Source organism: Schistocerca nitens, chromosome 3, assembly GCF_023898315.1.
Source record: "Schistocerca nitens isolate TAMUIC-IGC-003100 chromosome 3, iqSchNite1.1, whole genome shotgun sequence".
Classification (NCBI taxonomy): domain Eukaryota; kingdom Metazoa; phylum Arthropoda; class Insecta; order Orthoptera; family Acrididae; genus Schistocerca; species Schistocerca nitens.
The window spans coordinates 967,353,383-967,361,644 of NC_064616.1; the positions used below are offsets into that span (position 1 = coordinate 967,353,383).

An 8,262-nucleotide genomic window follows, 5' to 3' on the forward strand; every position below is an offset into this window, starting at 1 on the left:
TTTTCACTCTGCAGCGGAGTGTGCGCTGATATGAAACTTCCTGGCAGATTAAAACTGTGTGCCCGACCGAGACTCGAACTCGGGACCTTTGCCTTTCGCGGGCAAGTGCTCTACCAACTGAGCTACCGAAGCACGACTCACGCCCGGTACTCACAGCTTTACTTCTGCCAGTACCTCGTCTCCTACCTTCCAAACTTTACAGAAGCTCTCCTGCGAACCTTGCAGAACTAGCACTCCTGAAAGATAGGATATTGCGGAGACATGGCTTAGCCACAGCCTGGGGGATGTGCTTCGGTAGCTCAGTTGGTAGAGCACTTGCCCGCGAAAGGCAAAGGTCCCGAGTTCGAGTCTCGGCCGGACACACAGTTTTAATCTGCCAGGAAGTTTCATCACCTAGATCATTTATGTAAATCAGAAACAGCAGAGGGCCTATTACACTACCTTGCGGAATGCCAGATATCACTTCTGTTCTATTCGATGATTTACCGTCTATCAGTACGAACTGTAACTTCTCTGAGAGGAAATCATGAATCCAGTCACACAACTGAGACGATACTGCATATGCACGCAATTTGATGAATAGTCGCTTGTGAGGAGCAGTATCAGAAGCCTTCTGGAAATCTAGGAATATGGAATCTGTCTGAGATGCCTTGTCGACAGCACTCATTACTTCACAAGAACAATATTTTCTGAATCCATGTTGGTTATGTATCAGTAAGTCATTGTCTTCAAGGTGATCCATGATGTTCGAGTACAGTATATGCCCCAAAATCCTACTGCAAATTGAAGTCAGTGATATGGGTCTGTAATTCAGTGGGTTACTTCTATTTTCTTTCTCGAATATTAGTGTGACGTGTGCTACTTTCCAGTCTTTAGGAACAGACCTTTCGTCAATTGAGTGGTTGTATATGATTGCTAAGAAAGGCGGTATTGTGTCTGCATACTCTGAAAGGAACCTGACTGGTATACCATCTGGACCGGAAGACTTGCATTTGTTAAGTGATTTCAGTTGTTTAGAAACATCTAAGGTATCTACTTTTATGTCAGTCATGCTAACAGCTGTTGGTTACGACTTCTGGAATGTTTACTGTGTCTTCTTTCGTGAAGGAATTACATTTGATTGTGGTAACTGAAAATGGCCGAAGGCAGAAGTAATTTTCAACAGAATAAAAAGTATATGCAGTCAAACGGTGAAACATTCATTTAAACAGTAGTATTGGCTGTGGCCCCAAAACTGTAGAAAGATTATCTTTGCTTTCTACTCTTTCCCAACGTATTGCGACGATCCTGCAGTTATAAGAGGGCCCTTCCAAGAGAAAAGAGTTAGTTCATGCTGCCTTAGCAGGTAAGTAGATTTTACTGCAGTAGAGATAAAGCGCGAGGAACGTGAACCCGAGAATACACGTAACAGCGTAAATTTCAAACTGGAAGTGTCGCGTCGCGCAATGTTTCCCCATCTGTGTTGCTCTAATCTACAGTTATTTATCACTTACTTACCAAGGTTTGGGAACTGATTCGGATACTCAGGTGCTGTGGTGAAGGACGTGCAACAAGTAACCATTTACCAATCATTAGTAAATTATTATCAGGGGCGAAGGTGACGGATATCGTGATTCACATCGTATGGTGGAAGAAAAAAACCATTGGTAGAGCGTCATTGAAGAAGTTTAGGTGTGTGACGGAAACTGATTTGGAATATTACAGAGTAATGAATGCATCTGTACCTTAAACCTTCGAAACCTCCTTGCATCTATCAAAAGTTGAACATGGGATCATGTCGTCTCTTCGAGACATGATTCCTAAACAAATAGGAACGTTTTAACACTACTTATAAAAATAATCTTGTAATGCGATTGGGTGATTCGTGATATTTTCCATGTTGTGTGTTAGACGCTGCCGTAACGCTATAACAGATAACATTATGTCTGTACGTGTGTCACACCTGCACCACGCTATGCTAATATCTTAATGAGGTGGTGAAATACCCGTTATGATTAGCCTAATCTATAATTATCTGTCACTTACGGTATGACAGTTTCGGAAAAGATTCGAAATTTCGAATGTGTTTTCCGATGTCTGTTACGTAAAACTCCATCAGGTTACCAGATTTCCTTGTCAGCCTGGGACTCTTACCAGAGTGCATTAATAGACGTGATATATAACTGGAATGCAATCTGTCTTAAAGTGTGTTGCCTAAAAAAATTACCCGGCGGAGTGCGAGCTATAAGAGGGAATCATCAGATGCAAGAATTACGAAAACATTTCAAAGGAAGTGTCACATTTACTGCCTTAGAAGAGGGCAAAAAAGAAATATTTAGTAACATCCTGTCTACAGACTCCCCGTCTAGGAAGTGTCAGGAGTGGAACTTGACTCTAGTATAACCTGATTTGTGCCCGCATCTCGTTGTCGTGCGGTAGCGTTCTCGCTTCCCACGCCCGGGTTCCCGGGTTCGATTCCCGGCGGGGTCAGCGATTTTCTCTGCCTCGTGATGGCTGGGTGTTGTGTGTTGTCCTTAGGTTAGTTAGGTTTAAGTAGTTCTAAGTTCTAGGGGACTTATGACCACAGCAGTTGAGTCCCATAGTGCTCAGAGCCAGCCATAACCTGATTTGTGTTTTAATGTTGACCCGAACTCTAGATCACTGTATGCTTCTAAGCTGGTCATCAGATCATGACATCTCTTCCAAAATTTTTAGAACACATACACCGCAAACTGCCGTACGGTGCCTGGTGGACAGCACCTTGAGTCACTTGCAAAAATAGATCGGTGGATAAATACCGCGGTCGGAGTGTCTCTGCATGAACCCTAATTTCTCTATCTTACACGAAAAGTATGTAGTCACCCGGAAATGTAAGTTCTACTAACTTTAGTGAAAAGAACGATGTCTTCTCTCCTCGGATCGAGAAACACCTACATAATACTCGCGTGCTGATCGGACCAATTGGGAAAATATATAGCACTAAGTGACTTATTCAGAGAAAGCCTTCCACCACATTAGTAATGAGTGTGTTAAAGATTTATGAAGGTGACAAAATATTACTGCAATCGGACGAACCGCAAAGTAACGTATAGTTCACATCTAACGAAATAAACACCAACTAAATAAGCGTCTCCAGCCTTCTGAGCATGGTTCTCCGTCAATCAGAGAGCTGTGTCATAAAGAATACCAGATTGTGTTTTATGTGTAACTGCTGTAGTACCATCTGTCAGTGTTTCCTTATCGAGTCTGCACATTCTGCCTGCGAGTGATAAGGAAAAAGAGTGGGCGTCACAGGCTTGCAGGAGGATTCCTCTGCGGGCTACTGCTCACACGCTATCCTGCCGTTATTGACAGCCAATGAGCGCACTGTGTCCACAGTTTGGATACCGTTGGTTGCATATACGTGTGTGTGTGTGTGTGTGTGTGTGTGTGTGTGTGTGTGTGTGTGTGTGTGTGTGTGTGTGTGTGTGTAGTTCCTCGGACTAGTGCATTCCTAGAGAGATGTGTTCAACCCACTGCGGCTACGGTACTATTGCCTCGGCTGGCTGGAGGCGACGACGTGTGGCCGCGATGGCAGCAGTATTTTTTCTCGCAAAGACGGTGGAAATCGAGAGGGGATGGTGGTGATTCTACATTTATCAGATATGTGTAGAGACTTTTTCCCGACAGTCAACGTGCGTGTGTTGTACGTACGAGGGTACTTCGCCGGCTAAATAGTTCACAAAGAGCTATTCGTCATGTCATATAGGTAGCTGAGAGCACTATGTACACGAAATTTTGTGCCAACCTCCCCCGTGACAAACGTCGTTCGAACGCCGCATTGATCATTTACAAGGCAGAAGGAAGACTGGGTTTAAAGTCCCGTCGTCATCGAGGTCATTAGAGTCCGAGCACAAACTCGGATGGTGTCAGGGATTGGGAAGGAAACCTGCCACGGCTTTTCAAAGGAACTATCCCAGAATCTGCCCGAAGAGATTTAGAGAACTCACGGGCAGCCTAAATCTGGATAATTGGACGTGAGTTTGAACCTTCTGCCTCCCGAATGCGAGTCCAGTGCGCTAACCACTGCGCTACCTGGCTCGGTAATCATTCAGCAGCAGATGTGCCTGTGATTCCATAGAGTGGATGACTTGGCACGGAAAAATAGTCTTTTTCTTCACTGCGGCCATTGCTCAGTTTCATTTGTGTTTGCTAGGGCGTGTATATACTTTGAATTTTTCCGAAGTTATTTACGGGACTCGTAGTATTGTTAAACATAATAATATTGCATGGTTTATGTGTTTGAACGTCGTAATTGTAATTACGCATCTTCATTCAACCTCGGAACGCAGGCTGACGAGGTGTGACGTCACCCACGCCGTTTCTGCAGAATTTAAAGTAGGACGGTTCAGATGTCGACATACGCGATGTAGCTGCTGACGGTGACTTTCACGGATACGCAATATCTACATCTACATTTGTACTCCGCAAACCACCCAAAGGTGTGTGACGGAGGGCACTTTACGTGCCACTGTCATTACCTCCCTTTCCTGTTCCAATCGCGTATGGTTCGCGGGAAGAACGACTGTCTGAAAGCCTCCGTGCGCGCTCTAATCTCTCTAATTTTACATTCGTGATCTCCTTGGGAGGTATAAGTAGGGGGAAGCAATATATTCGATACCTCATCCAGAAACGCACCCTCTCGAAACCTCGCCAGCAAGCTACACCGCGATGCAGAGCGCCTCTCTTGCAGAGTCTGCCACTTGAGTTTGCTAAACATCTCCGTAACGCTATCACACTTACCAAATAACCCTGTGACGATACGCGCCGCTCTTCTTTGGATCTTCTTTATCTCCTCCGTCAACCTGACCTGGTACGGATCCCACATTGATGAGCAATACTCAAGTATAGGTCGAACGAGTGTTATGTAAGCCACCTCCTTTGTTGATGGACTACATTTTCCAAGGACCCTCCCAATTAATCTCAACCTGGCACCCGCCTTACAAACAGTTAATTTCATATGCTCATTCCACTTCAAATCGTTCCGTACGCATACCCCAGACATTTAAAAGAAGTAACTGCTACCAGTGTTTGTTCCGCTATCATATAATCATACAATAAAGGATCCTTCTTTCTATGTATTCGCAATACATTGCATTTGTCTATGTTAAGGGTCAGTTGCCACTCCCTGCACCAAGTGCCTATCCACTGCAGATCTTCCTGCATTTCGCTGCAATTTTCTAATGCTGCAACTTCTCTGTATACTACAGTATATTCAACGTAACGAGACACAGCACCGCCGGCAAGCGGGAGGTCTGTTTAACGTGATGTCAGATGTGTTTGAATTCCTAAAGGACCAAACTGCTGAGGTCATCAGTCCCTAAACTTACACACTACTTAACTAACTTATGCTAAGAATAACACACACACCCTTGCCCGAGGGAAGACTCGAATCTCCAGCGGGGCGGGCCGCGCAGTCCGTGACATGGCGCCTCAAACGTTTAACGTGATTTACCGCCATCCAGCAGCAGTTGCCGGAAAGCGTAAAATTTTTACGTTATCTCTGTTAAATGTGTTCTGTCTCAGGTATATACAAATAAAAACTTCAATATCCGTGAACATGTGAAAAGACAAAAACGAAAGATTTATGTGCAGTCAGCAACGACATCAGCTTATAAAAATTCGCCGAATCGAACAAACTCACACCTTACAGAGAACACACTTATACTTACGTAACAGCAACTATTACAGAGATAATTTCTACTAATTTCTCAAGAAAGTACCACAACCTTTTAGAAAGCGAGGAGGTGCAAAGAAATATATGCAACACTACGCAAACACTCTGCCTACGTAACCTGTTCTATAATGTGATTTCTTTACTTATCACGCCACGCTGTAGGTTTTTATTACACGGCTTTGTATTTTTTGTCATAGTCCTTCATAGATTTTTAATCGCCGGAAAGTTATTAAGTTACATTTAATGACAACAAACCTTAACAGGAATTACAAGTTTTTCATGAATTTTCAATTTGCCGTTGCCTTAAAACGGCTTACTGTTACAAGACGCGAGTTGCAACGCGATAGTAACTAAATACGAAAACTCTTTACCCACTAATATTACTTTTCCCGTCGTTTTATTGCAACAGATCGTACCAAAAACGACTCGTTCTCGAGACGTTCAGTGTGCTGGCCACCGAATATGATTTTCTACTGATCACGACAGTACAACATGGGGTTTTGCTTTCGGCGGGCCTCAAGCTTTCTGCTTGTGGCGTAAGGAATATTATTCCTTCCTATTGGTTCTAATTTACGTGACATGTCACCGAAATATAGCAGAAATTATTTTGTGTTTCACGCTGTGGTCTCTGTGCTACCTACATACACATCTCTGAACTCAGATGATGGAAATCCGACGTTCTTGTAGATTTTTGTCATTTACGTAGTCCGGCATGTTGTTGTTAGTCAAAAATGTTTCTACTGGCCTGTAGGTGATAAGGAATTCCTTACTTCCTTCTGGCCTTGAATTTCATATCCGTATGCGACGTGATAGGCTGATGCCGGAGCAGTATTGTGAAATGTCTTCATTTTGTGTTCTCGTGACGTGTTATAACTATGCAAGAAACGAAATACGAACATCTTTGGCCGTAACGTTCAAACAGCTGGAGGTCGACATCCAGACAGTACAGAAATCACTGGTTCCACGTGACGAAGTGGCTTCTCAGCCAGAAAAAACAGTAAGTGACGTCTCAAAACTCGTAGAGCGCCACGTCAAAGTTTATTAACGCGTCCCGTGTCCTGACAGTTTTAGAGATGTCAATTCCTATTGTTGCCGAGATAATAGGTGAAGGGTGTGACGCTTATCAACATAACCGTCCATATACTTCCGCAGATGAGATATCAGGACCTGTTTGCCACGGGTGAGATGGAGGACTAGGTGACTGCCCTCGTACCACTATCTTCTCTCCCAACAACAAGCACAGCTGTGGCTGGCACGAAAAAGGTTCCACATAAATTCTTTGTCTGAATAAAATGTATTTCTTTATCACTACTTCCGGGGGTTAATTTAGTCCCGCCAATGGTGGTCACAGTAGCTGCGGAAAGTAGGTTGCCTGCAGTACAGCCGTCGTGATCTACTTACATTTCACTGACGAGTTCCTCTTAATCTACATTCCTGGAAATGGAAAAAAGAACACATTGACACCGGTGTGTCAGACCAACCATACTTGCTCCGGACACTGCGAGATGGCTGTACAAGCAATGATCACACGCACGGCACAGCGGACACACCAGGAACCGCGGTGTTGGCCGTCGAATGGCGCTAGCTGCGCAGCATTTGTGCACCGCCGCCGTCAGTGTCAGCCAGTTTGCCGTGGCATACGGAGCTCCATCGCAGTCTTTAACACTGGTAGCATGCCGCGACAGCGTGGACGTGAACCGTATGTGCAGTTGACGGACTTTGAGCGAGGGCGTATAGTGGGCATGCGGGAGGCCGGGTGGACGTACCGCCGAATTGCTCAACACGTGGGGCGTGAGGTCTCCACAGTACATCGATGTTGTCGCCAGTGGTCGGCGGAAGGTGCACGTGCCCGTCGACCTGGGACCGGACCGCAGCGACGCACGGATGCACGCCAAGACCGTAGGATCCTACGCAGTGCCGTAGGGGACCGCACCGCCACTTCCCAGCAAATTAGGGACACTGTTGCTCCTGGGGTATCGGCGAGGACCATTCGCAACCGTCTCCATGAAGCTGGGCTACGGTCCCGCACACCGTTAGGACGTCTTCCGCTCACGCCCCAACATCGTGCAGCCCGCCTCCAGTGGTGTCGCGACAGGCGTGAATGGAGGGACGAATGGAGACGTGTCGTCTTCAGCGATGAGAGTCGCTTCTGCCTTGGTGCCAATGATGGTCGTATGCGTGTTTGGCGCCGTGCAGGTGAGCGCCACAATCAGGACTGCATAAGACTGAGGCACGCAGGGCCAACACCCGGCATCATGGTGTGGGGAGCGATCTCCTACACTGGCCGTACACCACTGGTGATCGTCGAGGGGACACTGAATAGTGCACGGTACATCCAAACCGTCATCGAACCCATCGTTCTACCATTCCTAGACCGGCAAGGGAACTTGCTGTTCCAACAGGACAATGCACGTCCGCATGTATCCCGTGCCACCCAACGTGCTCTAGAAGGTGTAAGTCAACTACCCTGGCCAGCAAGATCTCCGGATCTGTCCCCCATTGAGCATGTTTGGGACTGGATGAAGCGTCGTCTCACGCGGTCTGCACGTCCAGCACGAACGCTGGTC

General features: G+C 46.0%; 1 non-coding gene across 1 annotated transcript; it reads left to right on the forward strand.

Annotated features, from left to right (window-relative positions):
- Positions 1–288: 288 nt before the first annotated feature.
- Trnas-cga (transfer RNA serine (anticodon CGA)) lies at positions 289–363 on the forward strand. Its single transcript has one exon. It is a non-coding gene; the product is annotated as a tRNA-Ser (tRNA).
- The last annotated feature ends 7,899 nt before the right edge of the window (positions 364–8,262 follow it).